The sequence below is a fragment of the Silene latifolia genome, chromosome 9 (genome assembly GCF_048544455.1).
Source record: "Silene latifolia isolate original U9 population chromosome 9, ASM4854445v1, whole genome shotgun sequence".
Taxonomy (NCBI): Eukaryota; Viridiplantae; Streptophyta; class Magnoliopsida; order Caryophyllales; family Caryophyllaceae; genus Silene; species Silene latifolia.
In genome coordinates, this window is record NC_133534.1 from 70,556,358 (window position 1) to 70,574,716 (window position 18,359).

An 18,359-nucleotide genomic window follows, 5' to 3' on the forward strand; every position below is an offset into this window, starting at 1 on the left:
GGTATGCCGTCAAAAAAGTTTGAAAAAGAGTATTGTAGATTTTTTATTTTACTCCGAGTTAAGAAAGAAAGTATTTATCATTTCAAAATACTTCAATTGGTACACGCAAGAAATAGGCCAATTCAACAGCTTTTTGTTCAATTTCTCGTGGAGTCAAATTTTCATCCGTACGGGTCAATGGAATGGCCCCCTGGCCTCTTATTTCCAGATAAAGGACACGACGAGTATAAATGCCCTCTTTAAATTCTATTCTAATAGACTGAATATCTTTTATAAGAAATCGGAGACAGATGCGACGGTTTTTTCCAGGAAATCCCCAATGAAAAATACATACTATTCCTTCTTTTTTATCGAAAAAATCATAACCACTACCTACATTCAATGAAATTGTACACCATAAATAGGAGCTAATAAAGAGGCCGGCGATTCCATAGAAAGAAATCACGATCCCTTGTGGAAAAAAAAGAATTTCCTGGGGGGGAAATAAGGATATAAATTCCTTCCGAGATAACTAGAAATTCCAACCAATACGAATCCTAATGAACCTATAAAAAGGATAATGGCCCAGCCTAAATTACTTATTTTTCGAGATCCTGTTATAAGTTCTATCCATATACGTTCTGATCGACAATTCATAATAGATCTGATTCCATTTAATTAAAATTAAAAGAAGACACCAAAGTAATTGCACTTTCCTTACTTTTTTGTGTTTTCGATGTAACTCTCATCAACTAGTATTATAATCTGATGTGAAACTTTACCTTTTTTTTTTTTTTTTTTTTTTTAAGTTTACCAGTAATTCACCCAATTAGTTAGAAAAACGCTACCCCTATATACTATGTTTCTACATGTATAAGGGCTCTTTCTGTTATGCTCGTAAAAAATCACGTAGTATATGATATGATTCTGCTAAATAGATATATGTGTTAGGATTCAAGCCTAAGTTTTTAAAACATAGATTTTGGCCACAGGGCTTAAACAATCTTGTTTTTTTGAACATGAAGAAATAAAGAAGCCATTGCAATTGCCGGAAATACTAGGCCTACTAAAGGCACAAGAATAGAGGGAAAGTTAATAGTTGTCATAGAATGGGTACCTCGATCTACTATAATTGTACCTGTTTGTTATATTTTTTGTTGTTATTATGTTATTATATTAATTAATTAATTAGAATTCTAATTAATTATATTAATTAGAATTCTAATTAATTAATTCTTATATCTATTCTTTAGAAGTGAATATAGTATATAATAAGTGCAAAGAATGTAGAAGTAAAAAAAAGAAGCTTTCTACATATAGCTATATTAATCGAAAAATCGCATTTTTTTTATTCTAATAAAAAACTTTTGGACAAAGCAAAGAATTGACTTTAATTCTCGACTTTATTTTTTTTTTTACAGGAAAAAGGGCGTGTAGCTGAAATAACTCACTTAGAACGCCTTTTAAAAGATTGCGTGGTACGATTGGATCAAATAAACCCTTATGGATTAAATATTCGCCTGCTTGTGAACCCTCAAGTACTGTCTTATTCAATGTTTGTTCAATTACTCTTTTACCCGCAAATGCAATGTAGGCGTTGGGTTCGGCAATAATGATATCCCCCAACATCCCAAAACTAGCTGTTACCCCACCTGTCGTAGGAGATGTAAGAATTGATACATAGAATAACCTTTTATTTGATTGATAATCATATAAAACAGATGCTATTTTAGCCATTTGCATTAAGCTCAAGCTTCCTTCTTGCATGCGTGCTCCTCCAGACGCACATACTATAATAAGGGGTAGTAATTTATTACTAGCATATTCAATCAACCGGGTTATTTTTTCCCCGACTACCGATCCCATACTACCTCCCATAAACTCAAAATCCATAACCCCAATTGCTACAGGAATACCGTATAGTTGACCTATACCTGTTTGAACCGCTTCAGTTAAACCTGTCTGTCTTTGATAAGAATTAATAAGATCCTTATAAGGTTCCTCCTCCGAATGAAATTCGAGGGGATCCACAGAAACCATATCTTCATCCATAGGATTCCAAGTCCCCGGATCAATCAGAAGTTCAATTCTATCTGAACTACTCATTTTCAAATGATATCCACATTGTTCACAAATATTAAGGTGGATTTTTGTGAAAAATTTTTTAAAATTTAAGAAATAACAATTGTCGCATTGAACCCACAAATCCCTCATTTTTTGAGTTACATCAAGATTTTCTCTTTTAGTTAAATTCCTATCATTTGTGTTTGTGATAGTTCTTAGGTTTCTACCTTCACTTAAAATGTAACTCAAAATAGAATTATCAATGTAATTATCACTACCGCTTAGAATAGAACTCCCAACACGGATTTGAGAATAAAGATAATTGTCAATGGAATTATTAATGTGATTATTCCAATTATATTTAGTATCATACGTGTAATGATTATTATAGGTATCGTCACTCTTAGATCTTGAGTTCAGAAAATCTGAATCCCAAAGAGTATAAAAAGCATGGTCATTGTCAATCTCAAAAATGTTATTTTCAATATCAAAATATATGGAATAACTGTCCCCCTTACTATCTATAACTAAAAAAGTATCATCAGAGTTCAAATTTCGAATGTCCGTGACCCGAAATAACTGATCAACATTACTGTAACGAAATGGGTAACTATTTCTCCAACTCTGACTCTTTTTCTCTCTATCATTTACACTCGAATCTTTTTTTTTTCCTGGTATTTTCAATAGGACTCAGTTACTTAATCCACACCCGTGTTTTAACTCTTTTTTAGACAACATCGAATTGAACCGCCATTTTTTCATAGAGCTTTCTTGCCCCCTATTCGCATGAAACTAAAATAGATGAATAGTCATTTGATGAAAATAAATTTCATTTCTATCAGAATCATAATTCATAAGATAATAAAGGATATAAATTTAATCATTCGGATTATTAACTAAATAATGAGTGAGTAGTTTTCCATTTTGTAAAAATCCATGGTCTCAGTCCATTCATTGAATATGATAGACCTTTATAAAAGGTCAGAGTTTCCCGCGCTGTGTCAAATTTACATAAAAAGAAAAAAATAAGGAACTATAAATAGAGTGTAGTATCTCCTTTAGTTTTTTGAAATGACGAAAATTTTTTCATAGAATAATCTAATATACGAAATGAATAATTCTATTCCAATACGGAACGAAAAGGACAATATACAAGATGGATAGAAGGAGTTCTTATACTTGACGTGATATCTACCGGCATGGTCCGAATCGACGAAATATATATAAGAATATGCCAATTCTGCCAATCCTAGGGATCCATAGGATTAATTGGGGATCCAACACAATAATAAAAAGTTTGGGTTGTTTATTCTTCCATTTTTTTTTAGATCTTGCTTATATATCTAAATGCGTCTCTATAAATAGAGAGCGATACAATAAACATATAAATGGAATAGTTTTATTCGGCTCAATCCTTTTAATAAAAGATTGGGCCGAGTTTTTTTATTTACAATTAAATTAAGGAGACGAACAGTGATTACTTAGTTTAGATTGTATCCATTGCTTGGAATTCAAATTTAATTTCCTTCCATACTTCACAAGCAGCAGCTAGCTCAGGACTCCATTTGCAAGCCTCGCGAATAATAGTATTACCCTCGCGAGCAAGATCACGTCCTTCATTACGAGCTTGTACACATGCTTCTAGGGCTACTCGATTCGCTACAGCACCTGGCGCATTACCCCAAGGGTGTCCTAGGGTTCCTCCACCAAACTGTAGTACGGAATCATCTCCAAAGATCTCGGTTAGAGCGGGCATATGCCAAACGTGAATACCTCCCGAAGCAACGGGCAGAACACCTGGTGTAGAAACCCAAGATTGAGTGAAATAAATACCGCGACTTCTGTCTTTTTCAGTAAAATCATCACGTAGTAAATCCACAAAGCCTAAGGTGATTTCTCTTTCCCCTTCAAGCTTACCTACTACGGTACCGGCATGAATATGATCTCCACCAGACAGACGTAATGCTTTAGCTAGTACACGGAAGTGCATACCATGATTTTTCTGTCTATCAATAACAGCGTGCATTGCACGGTGGATGTGAAGAAGTAGACCATTATCTCGGCAATAATGGGCCAAGCTAGTATTTGCAGTGAATCCACCTGTTAAGTAGTCATGCATTACGATAGGAACTCCCAATTCTCTGGCAAATACAGCCCTTTTCATCATTTCTTCACATGTACCCGCAGTGGCATTCAAGTAATGCCCTTTGATTTCACCTGTTTCAGCCTGTGCTTTATAAAGTGCTTCGGCACAAAATAAGAAGCGGTCTCTCCAACGCATAAATGGTTGGGAGTTCACGTTTTCATCATCTTTGGTAAAATCAAGTCCACCGCGAAGACATTCATAAACTGCTCGACCATAGTTTTTAGCAGATAACCCCAATTTAGGTTTAATAGTGCATCCCAATAGGGGACGGCCATACTTGTTCAATTTATCTCTTTCAACTTGGATACCGTGAGGCGGGCCTAGGAAAGTTTTTACATAAGCAATAGGGATTCGCAAATCCTCCAAACGTAGAGCACGCAAGGCTTTGAACCCAAATACATTACCCACAATGGAAGTAAACATGTTAGTAACAGAGCCTTCCTCAAAAAGGTCTAAGGGGTAAGCTACATAACAAATATATTGATTTTCTTCTCCAGCAACAGGCTCGATGTGGTAGCATCGTCCTTTGTAACGATCAAGACTGGTAAGTCCGTCGGTCCATACAGTTGTCCATGTACCCGTAGAAGATTCGGCGGCTACTGCGGCCCCTGCTTCTTCGGGTGGAACTCCGGGTTGAGGACTTACTCGGAATGCTGCCAAGATATCAGTATCTAGGGTTTCATACTCAGGAGTATAATAAGTCAATTTGTAATCTTTAACACCAGCTTTAAATCCAACACTTGCTTTAGTCTCTGTTTGTGGTGACATAAGTCCCTCCCTACAACTTTAATTAAAAATTTGTACAACAAAGCAACAAGGTCTACTCGACATAAATTAGGCCTTAACCATAAAAAAAAATACAAATAAAGGAATCTGTCGTCCAATTCTCAACAAATATTATCAACTAATCAAAATGGTTCATTATTAGACCACGTAATGTATTTGATTCGACAAATACATCATTATTGTATACTCTTTCATATATATGTCGCAACCCTACCGTTGTTTTCAAGTTTATAATTTCTTACCCCACCCCCGCTTGGATTGAAAGAACTAAATAATTAGAAATGAACTCTTGACAATGAAATATGGGGTATATGTATATCCTAGATGTGAAAATAGGCCGAATTCCATCATGAAAAGAAAGAATAGGCCGGGCATAAATTAATATACTAAAAAATAACTACGTTGCGGTGCTAATGAATCATAAATTAAATATATTTTAGAGTTCGGGTTCGATTTCTGTAAATAATAGAGTAAAGGATTGTCGATATTGATAGAAAAATAAAGGACTTTCTCACGATTTTTTTCATCATCCATTTATTTGCAAATAGATTGGTTGAACTTAAAATTTAACACATTGAGTTTGAATATAAATAGACTAATTAAAAAAATAATTGAATGAATTGGATTCGTTTGGATGATACCAACAAAATTGATTGCTAACTCCTATATTCTTATTCTGATTTAATTAATTGATCAACTTGCTATCGGACATCCCTTTTTCGATAATTTTAATTTTCGCCAAAAATTTCGACATATTTTACTTTAAATATTATGATAATCAATCCTACTGCTTCTGGTCCTGGTGTTTCCACACGTGAAAAAAAAAAAAACCTGGGGCGTATCGCTCAAATTATTGGTCCCGTCCTGGACGTAGCTTTTCCTCCAGGCAAAATGCCAAATATTTACAACGCTCTGGTAGTTAAGGGTCGCGATACTGCTAGCCAACCAATTAACGTGACTTGTGAGGTACAACAATTATTAGGAAATAATCGAGTTAGAGCTGTAGCTATGAGTGCTACAGATGGTCTAACGCGAGTAATGGAAGTTATTGATACAGGAGCTCCCCTAAGCGTTCCAGTTGGTGGAGCAACTCTTGGACGAATTTTTAACGTGCTTGGGGAGCCCGTTGATAATTTAGGGCCCGTAGGGACTCATACAACATCCCCTATTCATAGATCTGCGCCCGCCTTTACTCAGTTAGATACAAAATTATCTATTTTTGAAACAGGAATTAAAGTGGTAGATCTTTTAGCCCCTTATCGCCGTGGAGGAAAGATAGGACTCTTTGGCGGAGCTGGAGTGGGTAAAACAGTACTCATTATGGGATTGATCAACAATATTGCAAAAGCTCATGGGGGCGTATCCGTATTTGGTGGAGTAGGTGAACGTACTCGTGAAGGAAATGATCTTTACATGGAAATGAAAGAATCTGGAGTTATCAATGAACAAAATATTGCAGAATCAAAAGTGGCTCTAGTCTACGGTCAAATGAATGAACCTCCGGGGGCACGTATGAGGGTTGGTTTGACTGCCCTAACTATGGCGGAATATTTCCGAGATGTTAATGAACAAGACGTACTTCTATTTATCGACAATATTTTTCGTTTCGTTCAAGCAGGATCTGAAGTATCTGCCTTGTTGGGTAGAATGCCTTCCGCTGTAGGCTATCAACCTACTCTTAGTACTGAAATGGGTTCTTTACAGGAAAGAATTACTTCTACAAAGGAAGGGTCCATAACTTCGATTCAAGCAGTTTATGTACCTGCAGACGATTTGACCGATCCCGCTCCTGCTACGACATTTGCACATTTAGACGCTACTACTGTACTATCAAGAGGATTAGCCGCCAAAGGGATCTATCCAGCAGTGGATCCGTTAGATTCAACATCAACCATGCTCCAACCTCGGATCGTTGGCGAAGAGCATTATGAAATTGCGCAAAGAGTTAAGCAAACCTTACAACGTTACAAAGAACTTCAGGACATTATAGCTATCCTTGGGTTGGACGAATTATCTTAAGACGACCGGTTAACCGTAGCAAGAGCGCGAAAAATTGAGCGTTTCTTATCACAACCGTTTTTCGTAGCAGAAGTATTTACAGGATCCCCAGGAAAATATGTTGGTCTAGCAGAAACAATTAGAGGATTTCAATTGATCCTTTCCGGAGAATTGGACGGTCTTCCTGAGCAAGCCTTTTATTTGGTAGGTAACATCGATGAAGCTACCGCGAAAGCTATGAACTTATAAATGGAGAGCAAATTGAAGAAATGACCTTAAATCTTTGTGTACTGACCCCTAATCGAATTGTTTGGAATTCAGAAGTAAAAGAAATCATTTTATCTACTAATAGTGGTCAAATCGGCGTATTGCCAAACCACGCCCCTATTGCCACAGCTGTAGATATAGGTATTTTGAGAATACGGCTTAACGACCAATGGTTAACAATGGCTCTGATGGGCGGTTTTGCTAGAATAAGCAATAATGAGATCACTGTTTTAGTAAATGATGCTGAGAAGGGTAGTGACATTGATCCACAAGAAGCTCAGCAAACTCTTGAAATAGCAGAAGCTAATTTGAAGAAAGCTGAAGGAAAGAGGCAAATAATTGAAGCAAATCTAGCTCTCAGACGAGCTAGGACACGAGTAGAGTCTATCAATCCAATTTCATAACTGGTTAGTGTGCGTAAATACTTATAATTATAAAAAAATACAGCCTATAAAAAAGAATCCGTATATACAAGATAACATACACATATATATTTTGTATTTGTTTTTTTTTAAACAAATACAAATATATAGGATATAACAATTTATATAATAAAAAAAAAAGCCTTTTAATAATCTAGAGAGTGAATAGAAAAACTTATTAGATACCCTTGACTCTGGTATCTAATAAGTTTTACCTTACCTACTATTGGATTTGAACCAATGACTCCCGCCGTATGAAAGCGATACTCTAACCGCTGAGTTAAGTAGGTTATTTTGCATTACTAAAGAAAACTCAAAAGTTACATAGATGGATTATAAATCCAATATTGTTTATAAGCAATATCAATCAAAGAGCTATGATCTTTGATCGCGAATGTTCATCTTGACAAGAAATTATCTACCTGTTAAAATAGGTTATGTAGCACAAGTAAAGGGCTATAGCTCAGTTAGGTAGAGCACCTCGTTTACACGCGCGCCAATGTTTTTCAAATCATGCAATCAAAGAAATTCGATTAATTAATTTTTTTGATAAATCGATGTCTTACTCTATGATTTTGAGGAAACAAAACAAGAGAACAATAGCCTGACAATTAGTTCTAATTTGGTATGATTCAGGTGTCCCCAAATAGAACCCATTTTTTTAATATTGATAAGGTGAATACCCAGCCTATTGAATGCTAGGCTTAATGAGTATCAGGGTCTCAAAAAATCTCTTTTCGTCCTATGAACTTTAAGGTGTATGAAGTTTCATATTATATTCTTTAAGCAGAACGATAGAGACTCCATTTAATTTTAAAATTTTTCTAGGCTAAAAGCAGACCTAAGTCACTATAACTCTTTTTTGAAACACTTTGGTAGTGCTTCTGAATCAAAGTTCAAATAAATAATGAATCACAACACATGGAACCATTTTCTTTCTATCAAGAAAAATTATGGTAGAATAACTGATATTTATATCAGTTAATGAAAAAGCCCAATGTAAAAAACTGCATGTTGGGTCTTTGAAACAGTTCAAATCATTTTGATAATAAAAGAAAAAGTTTGATTTGTTTTACCGAGAAGGTCTACGGTTTGAATCCGTATAGCCCTAAAAATATATATACTATATGAATTTATATTAAAAATTTAATTATAGTTGATTGCTTTTATAACCCATCGTTTGTCTCTCATCAAATAAAAAAAAAATGGCAATAAACTTATTAATGAGTATCATTTATGGCGGAGAAAAAAAATAAAAATAAAATGTATTTCACTGGATCCAATCTAGGATAATCAACCCTTAATATTCTTTTGTAAGTATTTGTAAATATAAGTAAAAAATTTTATAGGAATCTTATTTTTATCGTTCCTACCCAATCAAATAATTTATTATATTACCCCCTTTAATAGGTATATTATACCTAACTCTAACTTTAATTGTTAGAAGCAAAACCCTAGGGATAAATTGACTATTAAACATTTCATTTCAGCCCAATGAACCAACTACAGTTGATTATAAGAAATAGGTTTAGGAATACCCTACATTATACTAACTCTAGCAAAAAATTCTCGTTTTTTTAAGCCCGGGTTTCAAAAAGATCTTTGGTCAATGGTCAATTTCATTGGCAACCTTGTCAAAGAAACTTTGTAGTTTAATAGACCGTGACTACAAAAGTGCAAAACAAGTATTTCTTTCCTTATACAATCAATAAAAGAAAAGCTACTTGGCCCGAATTCGGATTAAATTAAATAGAATATACTAATTACTAATGTCATTCTAACTCATTCTGAAATCTAAATTTATAAACATCCTCTTACATGTGAATTATATCTATCTATGAAAAAATAAATGAGAAGTCCTTGTTTGAATTTATTTTCTTTGTTTATTTAGGTAAAACCTAGGTGAAAGCGAATAAGAATAATCTCTATTTATATTATATTTATATATAGAATAGAATTAGATAATTATAAAAAAATGCGGTGGAATGGAGAACAAAAGATAAAAAAAATATTCAAGTCAATCACGTTTGAGATGAGACACAACAAATGAAACTTTTTTTTATAATAAATTTTTTATAATAAAGAAGTCGTTCGCTCAAAATTTATTGTTGTTTTGACTGATATGGATAACTTGACAATTCTAATTCGGAATCAACCAATTAAAAATATTTTCCAAATTCGTGAGGAGTCTGTCTATGTTTATACTTTATGAATATGACATTTTCTGGGCATTTTTAATAATATCAAGCGTTATTCCTATTTTAGCATTTCTATTTTCCGGAATTTTAGCGCCTAGTAGCAAAGGTCCAGAGAAACTTTCTAACTACGAATCGGGTATAGAACCGATGGGGGATGCTTGGTTACAATTAGAGCTGATCAAGTGCGGGCCGACCCGTTTGGCCCAGCCCGTTCGGCCCGCTAAAATAGCGGGCTTGGACAAGAAAAATAAAAAATTAAACGGGTGACGGACAAGAAAAATAGGCCCGCTAAAATAAATGGACGGGCTTGGACTAAACAAAATTGCCCATGGGCGGCCCGCTATGCCCGCTATTATTAGTAATCTCATAAAAGTCCTTAAACCCTCAATTCTCAGACGTTCTCTGCTCATTTCATTTGCAATTTTTACACTCTAAATCAATTAGGTAGCGCAAATGAATATTTCTGCCTTACGTATAAGTGGAAGATTGTCGGTATTTACACTTGTCATAAAAATTCTCTGAGATTGTACATGCTAACAGGTTGTCGTATAAAGATAGTACCTTTCAAGTACTTACACAGGAGTGTATGTAATCGCTAACGGTGCCGCGCAAATACCGAGGCAAAAATGAACTTTTGATGTTTGTAGTAGAACATTGCCAAACTTGTATTTTTTCCAAAATCTAGTAAACTTATCTTTTGAAAATGAGTATACTTTTTTAAGAGTAAGCTTTTAAAGATAATTGTTAAGATTTAGGGGATGTAGCAATAACAAACTCGTGTTTTAATAAAAACACTAATTTTTGTATTTTATTTTAGTCAGGCCCACGGGCCGGCCCGCTCTCTTGAAGTGGGCGGGTACGGACAGTGGAAAATGGCCCGCTTAGCGGGCTCGGGCTATAAAATACGGCTCGCCGGACACTTTTTTAGCAGCTAGGCCCGGCCCATGTCCGGCCCAAGCCCGCTTTTGATCAGCTCTAGTTACAATTTAGAATCCGTTATTATATGTTTGCTCTAGTTTTTGTTGTTTTTGATGTTGAAACGGTTTTTCTTTATCCATGGGCAATGAGTTTCGATATATTGGGCGTATCCGTATTTATAGAAGCTTTAATTTTCGTGCTTATCCTAATTGTTGGTTTAGTTTATGCATGGCGAAAAGGAGCATTGGAATGGTCTTAATCCCCGAAAATTTATACAATAAAAAAAGTAAAAAAAAGATGGAAATAGTTATGAATTCTATTGAGTTTCCACTACTTAATCAAATAACCCAAAACTCAGTTATTTCAACTACATCAAATGATTTTTCAAATTGGTCAAGACTCTCTAGTTTATGGCCGCTTCTCTATGGGACCAGCTGTTGTTTCATTGAATTTGCTTCATTAATAGGCTCGCGATTCGACTTTGACCGTTATGGGCTGGTACCAAGATCGAGCCCTAGACAAGCGGACCTAATTTTAACAGCCGGTACAGTAACAATGAAAATGGCGCCTTCTTTAGTGAGATTATATGAGCAAATGCCCGAACCTAAATATGTTATTGCTATGGGAGCGTGTACAATTACCGGGGGGATGTTCAGTACCGATTCCTACAGTACTGTTCGGGGGGTCGATAAACTAATTCCCGTGGATGTCTATTTGCCGGGCTGTCCTCCAAAACCGGAAGCAGTTATAGATGCTATAACAAAGCTTCGTAAGAAAATATCTAGGGAAATTTATCAAGATAGGATTAAGTCTCAACAGAAAAATCGATGTTTTACTATCAACCACAAGTTTCGGGTTGGGCGGAGTATTCATACGGGAAATTATGATCAAGGATTACTTTATAAATATAAATCTCCATTTACTTCAGAGATTCTTCCCGAAACATTTTTCGAATACAAAAATTCAGTATCTTCCCAGGAATTAGTGAATTAAATGGGATTCACTTTTGTGTAATTGTAAACATAAGCGGCGGATTCATTTTCATAAATTTAATCTAAAAAAAAAAAGAATGTGGGAGATATAAACAAGATGCAGGGTCGTTTGTCTGCTTGGCTAGCCAAACATGGGCTAGTTCATAGATCTTTAGGCTTTGATTACCAAGGAATAGAGACTTTATAAATTAAGCCCGAAGATTGGCATTCCATTGCTGTTATTTTATACGTATATGGTTACAATTATCTACGTTCTCAATGTGCCTATGACGTAGCCCCGGGAGGGCTGTTATCTAGTGTGTATCATCTTACGAGATTAGAGTATGGTGCGGATCAACCGGAAGAGGTATGCATAAAAGTATTTGCTCCAAGGAGTCATCCTAGAATTCCGTCCGTGTTCTGGGTTTGGAAAAGCGCGGATTTTCAAGAAAGGGAATCTTATGATATGTTGGGAATTTCATATGATAACCATCCGCGCCTAAAACGCATTTTAATGCCCGAGAGTTGGGTAGGATGGCCTTTGCGTAAGGATTATATTGTACCCAATTTTTACGAAATACAAGATGCGTATTAAACGATAAAAAACTAATTTAACTTCTACAGTATGAGGTAGCTAAAGACTGTTTGTATGTTCTAGATCAAACAGAATAATAGATTTCCCGTTGGTATTATGGATATGGATGGAGAAAAAAGAAAAGACAAATTTAAAAATTTTTGAATGAGCTAAGAGCCAATAGAATGAACTAAAAAGTTCTGTATCCTGAACTTTGTACCGCGCATACATTAATAACTTACACTTACTTAGACAGGTTACGTAAAGTCATAGGATGTATGAGGAAAAGAAAAAATATAAATCCATACAGAAATCTATATTAAAATGAAAGGTAATCCGATTGGAATATATATGAAGTATTATATTAAAATGTATTTTACATAAGAGGAAACCCAATAGCAGCAAAAAATTAAAACCCTAAAAAAAGGGTTTCTTTTTTAAACTATCTACCCATCCAGTTTTTAGATAGATGGGGTATTTCGCACGACAACTAGCTAAATAACTTACTTATGTGTCATGATCTCGACTTGTATATCGACTCATAATCGTCAATTTCTAGGTATAGAATAAAAAAACACAATTGTGCCAGGAACCAGATTTGAACTGGTGACACGAGGATTTTCAGTCCTCTGCTCTACCAGCTGAGCTATCCCGACCATTCCCTTTTCTGGTGCATCATCTCCCCATTTTACGAGATAACTTGGGTTTGTGTCAATTAGTCAATCAATTAAAAGGATGAAAAGTATTACAATTATATAGGTACCGGAATTTTTGGGGTCTTCAAAAAGAGGAACTCTGTATATAATTTTACATAAGTTTTATATTAATATATAAAAATGTAAAAATATTGATTAGGAATTACTCAACGGAGTACTGCCTGCCCAAATAAAAGATATTTTTTTGTCCTCCTATCATATATATTATAAGATCATCATATATATTATAAGACTTGTAATAAGATCAAAAAATATATGTATATAGGAACAAAACCATCTTTAACTTTAAAATGGTAATGCAAAAAAAGATAATTTTTTAAGGAGTGAAAAAAGCTTTTGGGGATAGAGGGACTTGAACCCTCACGATTTTAAAAGTCGACGGATTTTCCTCTTACTATAAATTTCATTGTTGTCAGTATTGACATGTAGAACGGGACTCTATCTTTATTCTCATCCGATTAATCAGTTCTTCACAAGATCTATCAGACTATGGAGTGAGTGTGAATGTTTTGATGAATAAATATGGATTCCACTTTTAACTTGGAATCGATTCACAACAATTCTTGCATTTTAAATTTCCTATTATAAATCTCTACTATATATAAAATACTATATTATTTTCTATATCTCAAAATTAGAAAAAAAATACAGAACAGATTTGGGTTGTCATTAATCATTTCAGTACGTATATTCTTCACCCTTTTTCTTGGTTTGAAATTTAGAGGGAAGAAGTCTTATACTTATAACAACACAGTCAACCCCATTTGTTAGAACAGCTCCCTTTGAGTCTCTGCACCTATCCTTTTTTTCTTGCTTTCTTAATACCTTTTTTTGCTTTTGAAAAAAGGAGTTGGCTCAGGATTGCCCTTTTTTTTAATTCCAGGGTTTCTCTGAATTTGAAAGTTTTCACTTAGTAGGTTTCCATACTAAGGCTCAAGCCAATTAAGTTCGTAGCGTCTACCGATTTCGCCATATCCCCATTATATTTTATAAAATTAGGACCCCAATGGGATGTCCCCCCCTTCCGTACCTCTCGCATTTTTTAGATTTTATACAGATTAATATACCGAAAAGTTTTTTCCTCTTTTTTTTTTCTATTTAATTTCTATTGGAAAGACTATAAATTTGAAACTTGCTTTGGTCTAATCCGAAATGATTCTATCATTTCTGTAGGTACAATTCAATATAGATGAATAGAGAGCATATATACGCTTCTTTCCTTTATGCAGTTTTTAATACTCAAAGGATCGATTCTTTGTTTTTCGTATTCGTCTCTGAATGAAAATAGAATATTATTTTTTATATTATTATAATCTATAATCTGGATTTCATTTTTCTTGATTTATTTCTATTTTTTTTTACGTTTTCTTGGGGCAAACCCCTAAAATAACATAACTAAAAAAATATCTATTCATTATAGCTATAATGAAAATTTTCATAATGCATTTTTTTCAATTACTAGCCCTCATTTCTCATTATAATCTAATTTATATATTAGTTAGCAGATATAATAATGATTTCAATTTAAATAGAATTATATAATAGAATAAAATTGTTCTAGATGAAAAATAAAAAATCTACAGAAATATAAATAAACTCGATTTTATATTTCCTTTTTTTTATTTATATAATTTATATCATAAAAGAATAAAAATGAATAAGCTTAAACTAAGATATAGTTTTTATGTATGTCGAATTTCTATGAGCCCGCTTAGCTCAGAGGTTAGAGCATCAACCAGAGAATTCTATATATTCTATAACTAAATAAATAGATAAGTTTTTATAAAAAAGCTTTGCTCGAAGGATTCAATTTAAAAACATGTTTTTTCTTGTGAAAGTATAAACATAGATAATATATTGAATGATTAATTCATATTTGTTCATATGATGTTCCTACCCTTTAATTATAAATCAAATCGTATAGATAAATATCTGAATATACCTATACCTACTTGATTAAATCACCAAATTGGAACAAATTAACTGATTGATGAGTTTAGGTTTTTTAGACTATGTATGATGTATGATTAATGGATACTCTTCGACTGCGGTTCGATTTATATTTAGATTTATATACTAGAATTCCGTAACTTAAAAAAAATGCCTTTTCGGGGAATAGTTCCTCCATTACTACATTCATTACTACATTTTATTTGGATGGATTCGAATGGAATTCCCCCATTTCTTATTAATTCTTGAATAAAAAAGTCAAAAATAAAAAATATAATAATATATAATGTAAGTAGAAGTTTTTTATCTTTATTTAATTTTTTGAGCTGAATCTGTTTTTATGTTATTTCGTATTGTACAAATCCTTTGCTTGGGAAATCTTTTTTCCACAAGAGGTACTGAGACTAATTATAGAATGGATTGATACCTATGTCTAGATCGCGAATAAATGGAAATTTTATTGATAAGACCTTTTCAATTGTGGCCAATATTTTATTACGAATCATTCCGACAACTTCGGGAGAAAAAGAGGCATTTACGTATTATAGAGATGGTGTGATTTGATCATTTTTTTATTTTCTGTTTCTAGGTTGATGAGAAAGAGATACGATTCGAAATAGAAAGAATAAATAGTCTTATATTCTTAATTAGAAAAAAGTCTACGCTTGTTGAAGGTGAAGTTTAGAAATAGAACAATTCCTTCTGTCGTGTATCCCCGATTGATGCAGCCTCAAATACTATGCTTCAAGCCTCAATTTTAGTATTAGTATTGAGCGGAAGGTTACACCTGTGTGTTCTGTATTACAGGTCAGTCCGACTTCTTAGTAATAAAGTTCCAATAGGCGGCATAGGGGAAAAAGCACTACACCTAGCAATCGACAACACAAAAGCTTTGTTTAAAATGACTTACTAACTCCCTTTTCTTATCTCGATTGGGCCTAACAAGAATGGTTGGGATAACAAACATCCATCTCGTTGGTACTTTGGATACCCGTATAACCATCAAAGACTGTTGAAGTGACTATTTCCTGGAAATTAGGAGGCGTTGAGAACAAACTAATTGTTCGAGTTATCTTTTCTATATTAGTATCAAGGCATTTGATGTTAGTACAAGTTCTTGCGCAAGAAGGTTGGCTAGATATTTTTTTTTAACACTAGCCCCACTCAGTTCATAATGAGATTAAACCCTGTTTATTATTATTATTCTATGTATTTTTGATGCTCATTATGCGTATTTAAAGGAGGAGCCGTATGAGATGAAAATTTCATGTACGGTTCTGGAACGGCGATTCTTTGAATCGAATAACGACCGTAACGGATGTCAGCTCAATCCGAAGGAAATTATGCGGAAGCTTTACAGAATTATGATGAAGCTATGCGACTAGAAATTGACCCCTACGATCGAAGTTATATACTCTATAATATAGGCCTTATTCACATAAGTAATGGGGAACATACGAAAGCTTTAGAATATTATTTCCGGGCACTAGAACGAAACCCATTCTTACCCCAAGCTTTTAATAATATGGCAGTGATCTGTCATTACGTGCGACTATCTCCACTATAGAAGGAAAAAGGAAGACCCCCCCTCTTTTTTTTAGTATTTACTAAAAAAAAATAGGCTCACTACATATGCATCATCTAAAACGCCGATTTTTTGAGCTGTAGGAAAGAAATACACTTCATAGAAATGGGAATGAAAATATGACGAAATAAGATATGCCTAGATACTTTTTTTAATGTCGTCTATGGATAAAAATTTTAAATTGATAGAGAGGAAGCACCGTAAAGATCAATTAACGAGGTTTTGGGCCAATACATTAAGAAAAGAACTGCTTATTTATGCCTATATATAAGAATAATAAGATATATAAAAGTGAGTAATTAACTTCTGTAATAGAGTTGATCCACTAAGGTATTGAGCGGCGGTGTAGGATCAGATCCCAAAGATAGTAAGTCTTTTCTTTAGTACTTTTTTTAGAAAGGAAAGTCTTTCTCAAAGATTCTATATAAATTTCGATATGAAATCGAGATAGTTACCTTGCCGAAAATACTAACAATAGGAGTAAATACCTATACTTAATTCTTCTGCGGGTGGGAGAAAAGATAAAACTAAAAAAAACTTATTATTAATAAAAAAATATTTTTAATAAAAAAAAATGAAAGTTTGAAACTCATCTGATTAACCTCTTTTGGTTATCTCGAAGAGTGGGAGAGATCTATGAGAAATCTCATTCCTTGTTTTCCTTTTTATAGGGAAAAAAGGACATCAAAAGAATTGACTGCGGAGCCGTATGAGGTAGGAAAGTCTCAAGTACGGTTCTAAGGGAAGGAATTGACCCACCTATTCCGACCGGGGAGAACAGGCCATCCGACAGGGAGATTCTGAAATTGCAGAGGCTTGGTTTGATCAAGCCGCCGAGTATTGGAAACAAGCTATAACACTTACTCTTGGGAATTATATTGAAGCGCATAATTGGTTGAAGATTACGGGACGTTTCGAATAACATTTTTATTGGTCCATTAATAAAAAAAAATTACATTTTTATTCTGGAAAAACCTAATTAAAGAATTTCATTATATCCCTTATCAGATCAGATCGTTCCAGTTTATCTGAGATTTCGTAAGGATAACGAATACACAGATACAGTACAGAATTTTTTTATTTCGTTTCGTCTATTTCAAATATTAAATTCTTTTATTTAATAAGATTTTTCTATAATTATAATATTTATAAATATTTCAATTCAATAAACTCTTAATATTATTTTATTCATCGATTTTTTATTTAATTTAAAAATTTAAAATTAAATAAATATTGCTATTAAAAAAATCTAAATATTCGATACTAGTTGATGAGAGTTACGTCGGAAACATAACAAAGTAAGGAAAGTGCAATTACTTTGGTGTCGTCTTTTAATTTTAAAATTGTTGATTAGAATGTATATGTATAGAACTTATAACAGTATTTCCAAAAATACGGCATTTGGGCTTAGTCGTCTTTATAAATGGAAAAATGAGTATAAACTATATATATTAAATTTGAATGACTAAAAATTTGGGTATTTCTTTAGTAATGACTAAACGATTGTTAGTGCTATCCTAAATAGTTAGGATGAGAGTATTACTTATTATATTATAATTAATAAAATAGTAATTATATTAATTATAAATATATTGGATGGATATTGTATAGTAAAATATTTAGGATCTCGATATAATATTTTAGAATTGCGATAGGAATCGTCTAAGTTGCACAACAAAAAAGTTTTTAGCTTAATTCAAAAGGGATTTAGAATTAGAATCTTAAACCCCCAAAAAGGTCCGTTGGGCGCCAAACATCTATGTCATAATAGATCCGAACACTTGC

The 18,359-nt window shown here is 33.5% G+C and overlaps 1 non-coding gene and 1 pseudogene across 1 annotated transcript; one reads left to right on the top strand and one right to left on the bottom strand.

Moving 5' to 3' along the window:
- Positions 1-12,906: 12,906 nt before the first annotated feature.
- On the bottom strand, positions 12,907-12,979 carry TRNAF-GAA (transfer RNA phenylalanine (anticodon GAA)). Its single transcript has one exon. It is a non-coding gene; the product is annotated as a tRNA-Phe (tRNA).
- Positions 12,980-13,528: 549 nt separating this feature from the next.
- Positions 13,529-17,149, top strand: LOC141601186 (uncharacterized; annotated as a pseudogene).
- The last annotated feature ends 1,210 nt before the right edge of the window (positions 17,150-18,359 follow it).